The sequence below is a fragment of the Crotalus tigris genome, unplaced genomic scaffold (assembly GCF_016545835.1).
Source record: "Crotalus tigris isolate CLP2741 ecotype Arizona unplaced genomic scaffold, ASM1654583v1 scf7180000017536.10889498, whole genome shotgun sequence".
Taxonomy (NCBI): Eukaryota; Metazoa; Chordata; class Lepidosauria; order Squamata; family Viperidae; genus Crotalus; species Crotalus tigris.
In genome coordinates, this window is record NW_024096460.1 from 5,138,438 (window position 1) to 5,151,819 (window position 13,382).

Sequence of the window (13,382 nt, forward strand, 5' to 3'; positions counted from 1 at the left end):
TAAAAATTCTTAAAGAAAGCTTTAGATATTATTGGTTACTGGCCAGTAGGAGGCACTATATGACTGGTTAAATCTTTATTGGCATTCTTCAGGAGTAGGTATCCTCCATAACAGGTTTCCTATTTAGCCCTTGCACTTATGTTTAGTCAGCAGCTTACAGGAAGGAAGATGTCATAAAAGTATTCGGTATCCTCCTCCTCTTCCTCCTCCTTCTCCTCCTCCTCTTCTACAGGACCTTTCTTTCTCCATGTAAAATGTGTCATACTTTTAACCAGACTTGGTCTGTAAAGCAGACAATAATCACTTTTTTTTTCCTGCCAGAAAACTTTTTTTTTTTAATTAAAAATATGGTCTGATTGCTTGGTGTTGTTAAACATTTCCACAGACAGCCTTTCTGGAGGTTGGATGAGATAGAACAACATATTTGATGTAATGGAAGTAGTTTGTTTTATTCCTAATTGCTTAGAATTGTAGAGGAAATGAGGAGCTACAGTCAGCCACCTTGACGGCACAAACACTCATATATGGAAGATTTATTCAGTCACTGATTGATATAATAAGCCAACTATTGTATATTGATTTTGACTATTGACTGTATTCAATTCCCCTTATTTTATAACGATGAGTGCAGTAAAGTTAAATTTTCTTATAAGCAATGTTGACCTCTGGAGAATTTAAGAGATGGTTGCTGAAATAACACAAAATTTCTGCCTTAGTGGCAATAAAGGTTCATTAGGAAAAAACTGTATCTTTAACCAAAATTTCAGTCCTACAAACAAGAAAATGATAGTTATGATCTGTGTTGAAACAGATGGATAATATATTTCACACAACATCCAAATTAAGTTCCAAATTCTGCCTTCCCTTGTACAAATACCCATGGAAATATCACAAGAGGGTTAAACTAAAATCTTTTTTAAAGTACACTACTTATTTTTGCAGAAAACAAACTTGAAAATTTCCCAGCATAGACGTGAATTGAGCTTCCAATCAGTCAGGCAGATGTCACAAGTTGGATAATTCACCATTGGTTTACATAATGACAGCTTTAGTTGTTAAATTCAGTGCTAGAACTCACATTATGTTTTCATAATTAACTCAAATCACAGCTACCCAAAACATTCACAGACTTTTCTGTTGTATGGCAGAGGTAGATGGAGTTTATAACCTAAGAAGCTGATGTATTGCTTGGTGCATATTTGACAGCCATCTTGTTTTTGCAAGACAAGAAAGCAGACAAAGAAAATTGCAAAGACAGCTTAGTTAAATAAAATCTCCTACAAATAGGCTTATATTTTGGACTATTATATTTTTAGCTGTATAAATGTAATTATCAAACACACATTCGGTACTTATGAGGGAAACTGTGGAATAAGCTGATGAGAAGAATCTTAATAGAAATGTTCTCTTTCTATGTTAGATGATGAATTGGGAAAAACAATTTCTATTGATTAAAATGAATTAAAACAAGCCTTCTATATACTCACAGAAGCATTGAAAATAGTTTTAAGCCTCTTATATAGTAAGATGCTCAGGAAATGTCTAATGTATCACAAATAATAATCAGCCAAGCTTTCTTTTAAAAATATATTTATAGATCTGTCCTATATATACAGACTTTTCCCAGCTGCCATTTGGATGTTAATTTCAAATGCCAGGATTGGAAAGTTCTTTCTCTGAAATTCCATATATCTTCAGCTACTTATTTATGAGAGATTATAGCAAGGCTGGAAAAAGAATGAAAGAAGAAACAGATCTAATTACAAGGTAGAAGGGAAGTTACTGAGAGTCTTTGCTTTAATGAAATCCTATTGTACAAATAAGGATGGGAGATTATTCTTAGAATTTTGATAATTACCCCCAGACAAATGTTAAAGATGCCAAATCTGTGAAGTTCATGCCTACTTGACTTTGACCAGCTATGAGTGGCTGATTCTATTAACAAAAGCATAGCTCTTCTACACGAAGTCCTCATTGTGGGGAACTCATCAAATTTGCAGACAACACCAAGCTGGCAGGAATAGCCAACACTCCTGAAGATAGGCTTAAGATACAGAATGATCTTGACAGACTTGAACATTGGGTGCTATCTAACAAAATGAAATTCAAATGGTGAAAAAAGTAAGGTTCTACATTTAGGCAAGAAAAACCAAATGCACAGGTATAGTATAGGTGGTACTTTGCTCAATAGTAGTAACTCTGAGAGGGATCTAGGAGTCCTAGTAGACAATCAATTAAATATGAGCCAGCAGTGTGCTGCAGTTGCCAAAAAAGCGAACACAGTGCTAGGCTGCATTAACAGGGATAGAATCAAGATCACTTGAAGTGTTGATACCACTTTACAATGCCTTGGTAAGACCACACTTGGAATACTGCATCCAGTTTTGATCACCACAATGTAAAAGGATGTTGAGACTCTAAAAAGAGTACAAAGAAGAGCAACAAAGATGATTAGGGGACTGGAGGCTAAAGCATATAAGGAACAGCTGCTGGAATTGGATATGTCTAATTTAATGAAGAGAAGACTAGGGGTGACATGATAGCAGTGCTCCAATATCTCAGGGGTTGCCACAAAGAAGAGGGAGTCAAGCTATTCTCCAAAGCACCTGAAGGTAGGACAAGAAACAATATATGGAAACTAATCAAAGAGAGAAGCAACCTAGAACTAAGGAGAAATTTCCTGACAGTTAGAACAATTAATCAGTGGAACAACCTGCCTCCAGAAGTTGTGAATGCTCCAACACTGGAAGTTTTAAAGAAGAGATTGGACAACCATTTGTACGAAATGGTATAGGGTTTCCTGCCTGAGCAAGAGCTTGGATTAGAAGACCTCCAAGGTCTCTTCCAACTTCTTCTTCTTCTTCTTCTTCTTCTTCTTCTTCTTCTTCTTCTTCTTCTTCTTCTTCTTCTTCTTCTTCTTCTTCTTCTTCTTCTTCTTCTTCTTCTTCTTCTTCTTCTTCTTGCTGTTGATGATGATGATCATCGCACAGTCAGACAGATGTTTAGACTGGATTTGGCATTTTTGACTACCTATCGAGTCCTTACCAAGGACCTGGGATAGGCAAATATGGATGTTTGATGGTATTACAGATATTGTCACAGGATGGAAGCAGTTCCTAGTAAAGCTGCCTTTTGCAATTGACTAAGGGTGAATTTGTCAATGCCAATGGTGTTCAAGTGGTGCTCCAGTTGTTTTGGGATTGCACCCAAGGGGCCTATTACTATTGGTACTACCCTTGCTTGCCTTGGCCACAGTCTTTCTATTTCTATTTGTAGGTCTTTGTATTTTGTTATCTTCTCCAGTTCTTTCTCTTTTATTCTGCTGTCTCCAGGCACTGCCACGTCCACTATCCAGACTTTTTTATCTTTCTTATCGACAACTGTTAAGTCCAGGGTGTTATCTTGCAGTTGCTTGTCTGTTTGAATTCTGAAGTCCCAGAGCAGTTTAACTTTATTATTTTCTATGCCTTTCTCTATTTTATGATCCCACAAGTTCTTGCTTTACAGGCAAATGATATTTCTTGCAGATCTTCCAATGCACCATGGTGGCTACTTTGTCATGCCGCTGTTTGTAGTCAGTCTGTGCGATCTTCTTGTAGCAGCTTATCAGGTGGTCCACTGTTTCTTCAGCTTCGTTGCATAGGCGGCACTTACTATCTGTTGCTGTCTTCTCAATTTTGACTTTGTATGCATTTGTCCTTAAAGCTTGGTCTTGTGTAGCCAGAATTAGGCTATTCAACTTTCCTGCTCTTAGCCATTGCCAGGTCTTACTATTATCTGCTTTCCCAGCTATTTTTTTAATCTACTGGCCATGTAGTGCTTCGTCTTCTCATGCCACTATTCTGTTCTTCATTTGGTCTTTCTTGTAGGCCAGTTTGGTCTCTCCAGTAGTCAGTAAGCCTTCCTGGTATACTAATTTCAGTGCATCTTCATCATTGTCTTTCAGATAATCTTCCAAAGCCATTTTTTCTTCTTCAGCCATCTGATGTACTTGCAGCATTCCACGTCCACCTATTTGCCTTGGTAGATAGAGTCTGTCAATGTCACTGCGTGGATGAAGGGCATGATTCATTGTCATTATTTTTCTGGTCTTCCTATCCATTGCTTTTAATTCTGCTTGAGTCCACTCCACTATTCCAGCTGTGTATCTAATGACTGGAATTGCCCAGGTGTTGATTGCCTTCACAGTATTTCCTTCACTGAATTTGCATAGGCAGCACTTACTATCTGTTGCTGTCACTGAATTTGGACTTTAAGATCTTCTTCACTCTCTTGATGTATTCACCTCTAATCTTTTTCTTGATTTCAGTGTGCTTGATGTTGACAGCTTGAAGGATACCCAAGTATTTGTAGTAATCTTCCTCATCCAGACTGTTAATGTTATTTTCGTGGGGCATCTTGATTCCTTCAGTTTTCACTATTTTTCCTTGCTTGACAGTAATTTGTCCAAACCAAACTCCATTGCAATATATTATTATTATTATTGATCATCGCACAGTCAGCCAGATGTTCAGACTGGATTTGGCATTTTGTCTACCTAGCGAGTCCTTACCCAGGACCTGGGATAGGCAGATCTGGATGTTTGATGGTATTACAGATATCGTCGCAGGATGGAAGCAGTTCCTAATAAGGCCGCCTTTTGCAATTGACTAATAGCGAATTTGTCAATGCCAATGGTGTTCAAGTGATGCTCCAGTTGTTTTGGGATTGTACCCAAGGAGCCTATGACTATTGGTACTACCCTTGCTTGCTTTTGCCACAGTCTTTCTATTTCTATTTGTAGGTCTTTGTATTTTGTTATCTTCTCCAGTTCTTTCTCTTCTATTCTGCTATCTCCAAGCACTGCCACGTCCACTATCCAGACTTTTTTGTCTTTCTTATCGACAATTGTTAAGTCTGGGGTGTTATGTTGCAGGTGCTTGTCTGTTTGAATTCTGAAGTCCCAGAGCAGTTTAATTTTATCATTTTCTATGACTTTCTCTATTTTATGATCCCACCAGTTTTTGCTTACAGGCAAATGATATTTTTTGCAGATCTTCCAATGCACCATTGTTGCTACTTTGTCATGCCGCTGCTTGTAATCAGTTTGTGCAATCTTCTTGCAACAGCTTACCAAGTGGTCCACTGTTTCTTCAGCTTCTTTGCATAGGCGGCACTTACTGTCTGTTGCTGTCTTCTCAATTTTGACTTTGTATGCATTTGTCCTTAAGGCTTGGTCTTGTGCAGTCAGAATTAGTCCCTCGGTCTCTTTCTTCAATTTTCCTGCTCTTAGCCATTGCAAGGTTTTATTATTATCTCCTTTCCCAGCTATTTTTTTTTCATGTATTGGCCATGTAGTGCTTTGTCTTCCCATGCCTCTATTCTGTTCTTCATTTGGTCTTTCTTGTAGGCCACTTTGGTCTCTCCAGTAGTTAGTAAGCCTTCCTGATATACTAATTTCAGTGCATCTTCATCATTGTTCTTCAGATATTCTTCCAAAGACATTTTTTCTTCTTCAACCATCTGATGTACTTGTAGCATTCCACGCCCACCTATTTGCCTTGGTAGATAAAGTCTATCAATGTCACTGCGTGGATGAAGGGCATGATTCATTGTCATTATTTTTCTGGTCTGCCTATCCATTGCTTTTAGTTCTGCTTGAGTCCAGTCCACTATTCCAGCTGTGTACCTAATGACTGGGATTGCCCAGGTGTTGATTGCCTTTATGGTATTTCCTCCATTGAGTTTGGATTTAAGATCTTCTTCACTCTCTTGATGTATTCACCTCTAATCTTTTTCTTGACTTCAGTGTGCTTGATGTTGTCAGCTTGAAGGATACCCAAGTATTTGTAGTACTCTTCCTCATCCAGACTCTTAATGTTATTTTCGTGGGGCATCTTGATTCCTTCAGTTTTCACTACTTTTTCCTTGTTTGATAGTAAGTGTGGCACATTTGTCCAAGCCAAACTCCATTACAATATCTTGGCTATATATACGGACAGTGTTGAGCAGCGATTCTATTTCAGATGATGTTTTTCCATACAGCTTCAGATCATCCATATAAAGGAGGTGGGATAGTCTGGCAGATGTTTTTGATGTTTGATAGCCATGTCCTGAGTTATTCAGTATTGTTGACAGAGGAAACAGTGCAATAACAAATAGTAATGGTGATAATGAATCTCCTTGAAATATTCCTCTCTTGATATTAACCTCTCCCAGCCTCTCACCATTGATCTGCAACTGTGTCTTCCATTGTGCCATCGATCTTTGCACAAATTTTCTGATGTTTCTACTGACTCCTGTTATTTCTAGGCACTTTATTATCCAATCATGTGGCAGAGAGTCAAATGCCTTTTTGTAGTCAATCCATGCCACATTCAGGTTGGTCTTCCTTCTCTTGCAGTTTTCCAAGATCATTTTGTCTATTAGGAGTTGATCTTTTGTTCCTCTGCTATTGGGGCGGTTTCCTTTCTGCTCAGGTGGAAAGAGATTGTTTTCAACTAGATGCTGTTGCACTGTATCAGCTACTACACCAGTTAGTAATTTGAAAGTTGTTGGTAAGCAGGTAATTGGCCTGTAGTTACCTGGTGTTGCCCCTTTTGCTGGACTTTTCATTATTAGGTAGGTTTTCCCAGTTGTTAGCCACTTTTCAATTTCTCCTCCTTGTAATATATTGTTGAACTGTTTGGCAATGAGTTGGTGTATAACAGTTAGATGTTTCAACCAAAATCCATGCAGTTCATCTTCACCTGGTGCTGACCAATTTTTGATTTTCTTTGCTCTTTTTTCTACCATTTTTGTTGTTATTACTAGTTCTTTCATTTCAACTTCTGTTTTATTTGCATCCACCTCTTTTAACCAAGCCGCATCCTTGTTGTATTTCTTTGGGTTATCCCATATCTGCTTCCAGAACTGCACTGTTTCTTCCTTGTCAGGTACTGACTGATTCCTTGCAGTTTCTCCATTGATGGATTGGTAGAAACGTTTCTGATTGGATTGAAATTGGAGGTTCTGCCTATAGTTTGCAATTCGAGCTTCATATCTACTGATTTTCCTGGCTATAGCTGTTATTTGTTGCTTTATTATTTCCAGTGCTTCCTTGATCTTCCTTGTTTCTAAGTGGTATTTCTTGATTAGGTATTCTTTGGTCTTCTTGTTCTTCAGCTTCTTTTCTTTCATCTGTTCTAGCTTGCTTGCATGTGATCTTAACTTGCTGATCTTATTTTCTAGTCTAACCTTCCATTTTTCTGGTGCACTGTTTGTTTGTTTTTCTTTTTTGTTGATTTTGCATCCCAGGTATTCTGTTATAACTGCAGCTGTGCTGTACATTAGTTGGTTTGTTTCTTGCAGTGAATTGGTGCTTATACTTGATATTGCAGTATTTGCATCTTTTAATGCTTGTACTAGCTGTTTCTTTGGAACAAGCTTCAATGCAGGTAGCCTTATTCTGTTGTTTTTGTGCTGTTCTAGATGCTCAGTTATTCTTTGTTTCAATTCTTTTATTTCTTTAGTTAGAGGGTTTTGTTCTTCCTGAGGAAGAGGTGCCTGGTTTCCAAATGAGAACAGTTGTATATCTCTGCTGGATTCCTTCACTGCCAACTCCCCCTGGTTTGCCTCTACATTCTGAATTACTTCTGGTAAGGCTTTGATTTCTTTGCCCTGGGTAAACCTTTGCAGTTCGTCCAATTCTGTTTCTGTGAATACTTTATTTCGTGTTATAAATCGGCGTTGATCTGCTAGTCTCTGTTCTGTTATTTCTGATTCTGGATGTTGTTCTTTCCAGAACTGGTGCATTCGTTTTAGATATCCTCTTCTTGTTGGACTTGATCTGTAGTAACAGATCATTATTTCTTTGTTTTCCATCACTGTGTATCTGCGACGGGTAAACATCTTTTCTTCCAGTAGTTCTGCAGCTGCTGGCCCTGGTTGCTCAGCCAACAGTCCTGAGTCCTGTAACCCATTTTTCACCAGATATCCAGGAACTCCAATATCTAGTGCGGACCTTGTTAACCCGGGCGACGTCCGAGCCGGTATGGCATTCTGAATTTACGTCTCACCATATTTTTTATGGGAGAGACACTCTTTGTCTGACTCCTCTGATGAGACCTGTCCAGTATGGTTGAACCTCTGGCATAGCTCTCATCTTCCTCAGAGTACACAAGCCCCACAACCACGTCAAGGTAGTGCCTCACTGGGGGTATTATTATTATTATTATTATTATTATTGATCATCGCACAGTCAGCCAGATGTTCAGACTGGATTTGGAATTTTGTCTACCTATCGAGCCATTACCCAGGACCTGGGATAGGCAGATGTGGATGTTTGATGGTATTACAGATATCGTCGCAGGATGGAAGCAGTTCCTACTAAGGCCGCCTTTTGCAATTGACTAATGGCAAATTTGTCAATGCCAATGGTGTTCAAGTAGTGCTCCAGTTGTTTTGGGATTGCACCCAAGGCACCTATGACTATTGGTACTACCCTTGTTTGTTTTTGCCACAGTCTTTCTATTTCTATTTGTAGGTCTTTGTATTTTGTTATCTTCTCCAGTTCTTTCTTTTCTATTCTGCTGTCTCCAGGCACTGCCACGTCCACTATCCAGACTTTTTTGTCTTTCTTATCGACAATTGTTAAGTCTCGGGTGTTATGTTTCAGGTGCTTGTCTGTTTGAATTCTGAAGTCCCAGAGCAGTTTAATTTTATCATTTTCTATGACTTTCTCTATTTTATGATCTCACCAGTTTTTGCTTACAGGCAAATGATACTTTTTGCAGATCTTCCAATGCACCATTGTTGCTACTTTGTCATGCCGCTGCTTGTAGTCAGTCTGTGCAATCTTCTTGCAACAGCTTACCAGGTGGTCCACTATTTCTTCAGCTTCTTTGCATAGCGGGACTTACTGTCTGTTGCTGTCTTCTCAATTTTGACTTTATATGCATTTGTCCTTAAGGCTTGGTCTTGTGCAGCCAGAATTAGTCCCTCAGTCTCTTTCTTCAATTTTCCTGCTCTTAGCCATTGCCAGGTCTTGTTAATATCTGCTTTCCCAGCTATTTTTTTTAATGCATTGGCCATGTAGTGCTTTGTCTTCCCATGCCTCTATTCTGTTCTTCATTTGGTCTTTCTTGTAGGCCACTTTGGTCTCTCCAGTAGTCAGTAAGCCTTCCTGGTATACTAATTTCAATGCATCTTCATCATTGTTCTTCAGATATTCTTCCAAAGCCATTTTTTCTTCTTCAACCATCTGATGTACTTGTAGCATTCCACGTCCTCCTATTTGCCTTGGTAGATAAAGTCTGTCAATGTCACTGCATGGATGAAGGGCATGATTCATTGTCATTATTTTTCTGGTCTGCCTATCCATTGCTTTTAGTTCTGCTTGAGTCCAGTCCACTATTCCAGCTGTGTACCTAATGACTGGAATTGCCCAGGTGTTGATTGCTTTTATGGTATTTCCTCCATTGAGTTTGGACTTTAAGATCTTCTTCACTCTCTTGATGTATTCACCTCTAATCTTTTTCTTGACTTCAGTGTGCTTGATGTTGTCAGCTTGAAGGATACCCAAGTATTTGTAGTAATCTTCCTCATCCAGACTCTTAATGTTATTTTCGTGGGGCATCTTGATTCCTTCAGTTTTCACTACTTTTCCTTGTTTGATAGTAAGTGTGGCACATTTGTCCAAGCCAAACTACATAACAATATCTTGGCTATATATACGGACAGTGTTGAGCAGCAATTCTATTTCAGATGATGTTTTTCCATACAGCTTCAGATCATCCATGTAAAGGAGATAGGATAGTCTGGTAGATGTTTTTGATATTTGATAGCCATGTCCTGAGTTATTCAGTATTGTTGACAGAGGAAACAGTACAATAACAAATAGTAATGGTGACAATAAATCTCCTTGAAATATTCCTCTCTTGATATTAACCTCTCCCAGTGTCTCACCATTGATCTGCAACTGTGTCTTCCATTGTGCCATTGATCTTTCCTTTCTGCTCAGGTGGAAAGAGATTGTTTTCAACTAGATGCTGTTGTACTGCATCAGCTACCACACCAGTTAGTAATTTGAAAGTTGTTGGTAAGCAGGTAATTGGCCTATAGTTGCCTGGTGTTGCCCCTTTTGCTGGATTTTTCATTATTAGGTACCATATATGCCGGCGTACAAGGCGACCCGGCATATAAGATGACCCCTGTCTTTGGCGCCGAGTTGCATTCCTAGAACGTCGTCTTATATGCCAGAAACTACCAGTATTTCCGGCGTATAAGATGACTCGGCGTATAAGACGACCCCCATCTTTGGCGCCGATTTTAACGCTTGCGGAAGTCGCCTTATACTCCGGCATATACGGTAGGTTTTCCCAGTTGTTAGCCACTTTTCAATTTCTCCTCCTTGTAGTATATTATTATTATTATTATTGTTATTGTTGTTGTTATTATTATTGTTGTTGTTGTTGTTGTTATTTTGACAAACTGATAGCTTTTGTATTATTCTTGATGGAACATTTATTTAGCAATAATTCAAAGTTACAGTGGAACTGAAAAATTAATTTTATGGTTCACTTATGACTATTTATGACCTTCACAACATTTCTCAGTCATGTGTCATCATTACTGTACACGTTGACCTGTGCCTGACTTATGTTTTCACCACACATGCTTGTAGAACAGAGAAATAAGAGAGAAAAAGGTTGCTGTTTTGCTCTTCTACACATCAAAAACAATGTGATCATGCCTGTAGCTTGGGGCTGGGAGCTGCGGGGGCACTGTGTAAACAGCTTACAGTATTTTCGTGAAATCCCATCTCTAATTTCTCCATTCTATGAAGGTTGGGGAGAGAAAGAAAGCAAGAGCTTTCTATAGGCAATCTCTCCTTTGCCTGACTCCCACTGCACTTGTAATTGCATTGCTCTCAATGTCTAGAACAGGGGTGTCAAACTGCTGGCCCGCGGGCCGAATGCATCATGCTGAAACCGCACCCACCCCATTGCCAGCAATGGAAAAAAAATTGCGATATGTCGCGACATGTCACATGACATTGGGAGTTTGACACCCTGGTCTAGAGAGCAAACAGCTTACTCTCTTGAAATCGCTCTCTGATCTCTCTTCTGCAGGGAGGGTCAGGCAAAGGAGACATAGAAATCTCTTGCTTTTTTTCCCCTCCATCTTGATTCTCATCACAGAGTGAAAAGGGGAAAAAAGGATTTCAGAAGAATAAGTTGTTTAGCTAGTGTGCCCAGGGCACTCAGCTTTAAGCTGTGCTATGATCACATTGTTTGCAATATGACAAGACAATAAGCAGGCACTTGAACATTTCAAAGGGAGGGGGAGTGGGTAGGAGGTAAACAAAATCCCAAGATATGAAATTGAGGAGAGTCTCATCTCTTTTTATTCAGAAAGCACAATTATGGTCTCATAATTTCCCACTTAATAACCACTTAGCTTAGCAGCAGAGTGGTCAGTCCCAATTAAGGTTATTAAGCAAGGTCTACTTATATTTTTATGTACTTTGAGTACAGAATGCTGTAGCATAAGAAATTAATACTTTGATCTGTTGGAGGTATTTGTGGAGTACTTTTTCTGTTTATGCAATTATAAGCAACAACAATATCAATGAGATAACTAGTAATATTGTTTACTATATTTAGAGAAATTTGATTTATTCATTGACTTTCAAATGAGTTCACATAACTTTGGTTTCTGGGTTCCAGCTGGATGTGGAAATCAATCCTTTTATTTATTTGTTTGTTTGTTTATTGATGCTGGGCATCTGTTATTCTAAGATACCTCAAAGCAAGAATTTCCAGTAAATCTTTTCTCATGAGATTTATTTTCTAAACTAAGACTCAAGAGATTTAGTTAAGCTTCAGATATTATACAGCAAGATAACCTAGGAACTGGTACTTTTGAAATTGTTATATTTTTCATAGTCTGCCAGCAATATTATTTTCATGCTAAGAAAATAATAAATAATAATCAGAGAATGTAAAGGTCTGGAAGGCTCCTTGGAGAGTAGCTAGTCCAATCTCCTAGTACAGGAAAGTCAACTTGATGGTCAAAAAAACTTTTTTTAAGCATCAGCAAAGGAAAGTTTGCTACCTTTCTAAGAATCAGTTCTACTATTGAATCCTTCTTAATTACATTCTTTTCTGATGTCAATTCAAAATCTGCTTTTATATAATTTAAATCCATTGTTTCTTGTTTGTCTTCTGGAACACAGCCATCTTTTACATGATAGTTGTGAGATATGAAGATAGTTTTTATGTCTCTCTCTGCAGTGTACTCCTTCTAGACTAAAAAATTTCCAGTGCAACCAACTATTCCTTGCCTGTTTTTCCTTTGTGTCTTTGAACATCTTGACTTTCTCCTCTGGACTGTTGAAATGAGATGCCCAGATGCTATATTCAAAGTGCAGAACAGGATAGAACAATGATCTCAACCTGTGGGTCACAACCCTTTTGGGGGTCGAACGACCCTTTCACAGGGGTCGCCTAAGACCATAGGAAAACACATATTTACGATGGTCTTAGGAACCGAGACAACGCTCTGCATCCGTCTCTGCCTGGCCTCCTCCACCATTTGCAGAGAGAGAGAGAGGCACTTTCGCTTCCCTTCTCTCTCTCAGGCGGACTTACCTCCTGTAGGGCTCCTGATTGGTCCTGCACCCAGGTGCCCCACCTTCTGGGAGAAGCGTGGCCAGGGCCTCGTGCCCTTGGAGCCATCCGAGGAAGCCCCGGGATCCCTGCTGGGAGCAGCCCACTGGAGGCTCTGCTGAGTGGGCCAGCCCTCCCACAAGCTGCGGCCCAAGGGAGACCAGCCCCTGTGATCCCCAGCCAGCCCGACCATTGGACCCACTGGCCAGGAAGGCGTGCTGGAGTCCAGGCTGCTGGGAAGGAAGAAGGAGATTCAGCAAAGGTAGGAGAGGAGAGCCTCCTCCTGGGGCCCAGTGCTGGCGGCAGCTTCCTTGCCATCCTCTTCCTGCTACCCTTCTTTCTCCTACTGCCCCCAAGGTGGCTCGGGCAGGCGCCGGGGCAAAAGGAGTGCCTGGGGGGAGCAGCCGGGCTGGCAAAGGGGCTGGCAGGGGCCATGCAGCACCAGCCCCCACCGTGGCTCCATTGGATGGGCGGAGGGCAAGGCTGGGCAGCTCGGAGTCCCAGCTGGGGCGGCAGTGGTGGTTTTCTCGCCCTTCTCCTCTCCTTCCTCCTGCTGCCCCCAAGGCGGCTCGGACGGGGTGCCTGGGGGGAGCAGCCGGGCTGGTGGAGGGGCTGGCGGGTCATGCAGCACCAGCCCCCATCGCGGCTCCATCAGATGGGCAGAGGGCGAGGCCGGGCAGCGCGGAGTCCCTGCAGGGGCAGCAGCCGGGACAGGGGCGGCGGGGACCCCCAATGATGCAGCAGTGGCCGCTG

General features: G+C 40.5%; 1 protein-coding gene across 1 annotated transcript in view; it reads right to left on the minus strand.

The window, feature by feature from the left end:
• Positions 1–13,382, minus strand: part of CPXM2 (carboxypeptidase X, M14 family member 2) — a 110,494-nt gene that overhangs the window by 61,441 nt on the left and 35,671 nt on the right. The window lies entirely within an intron of this gene.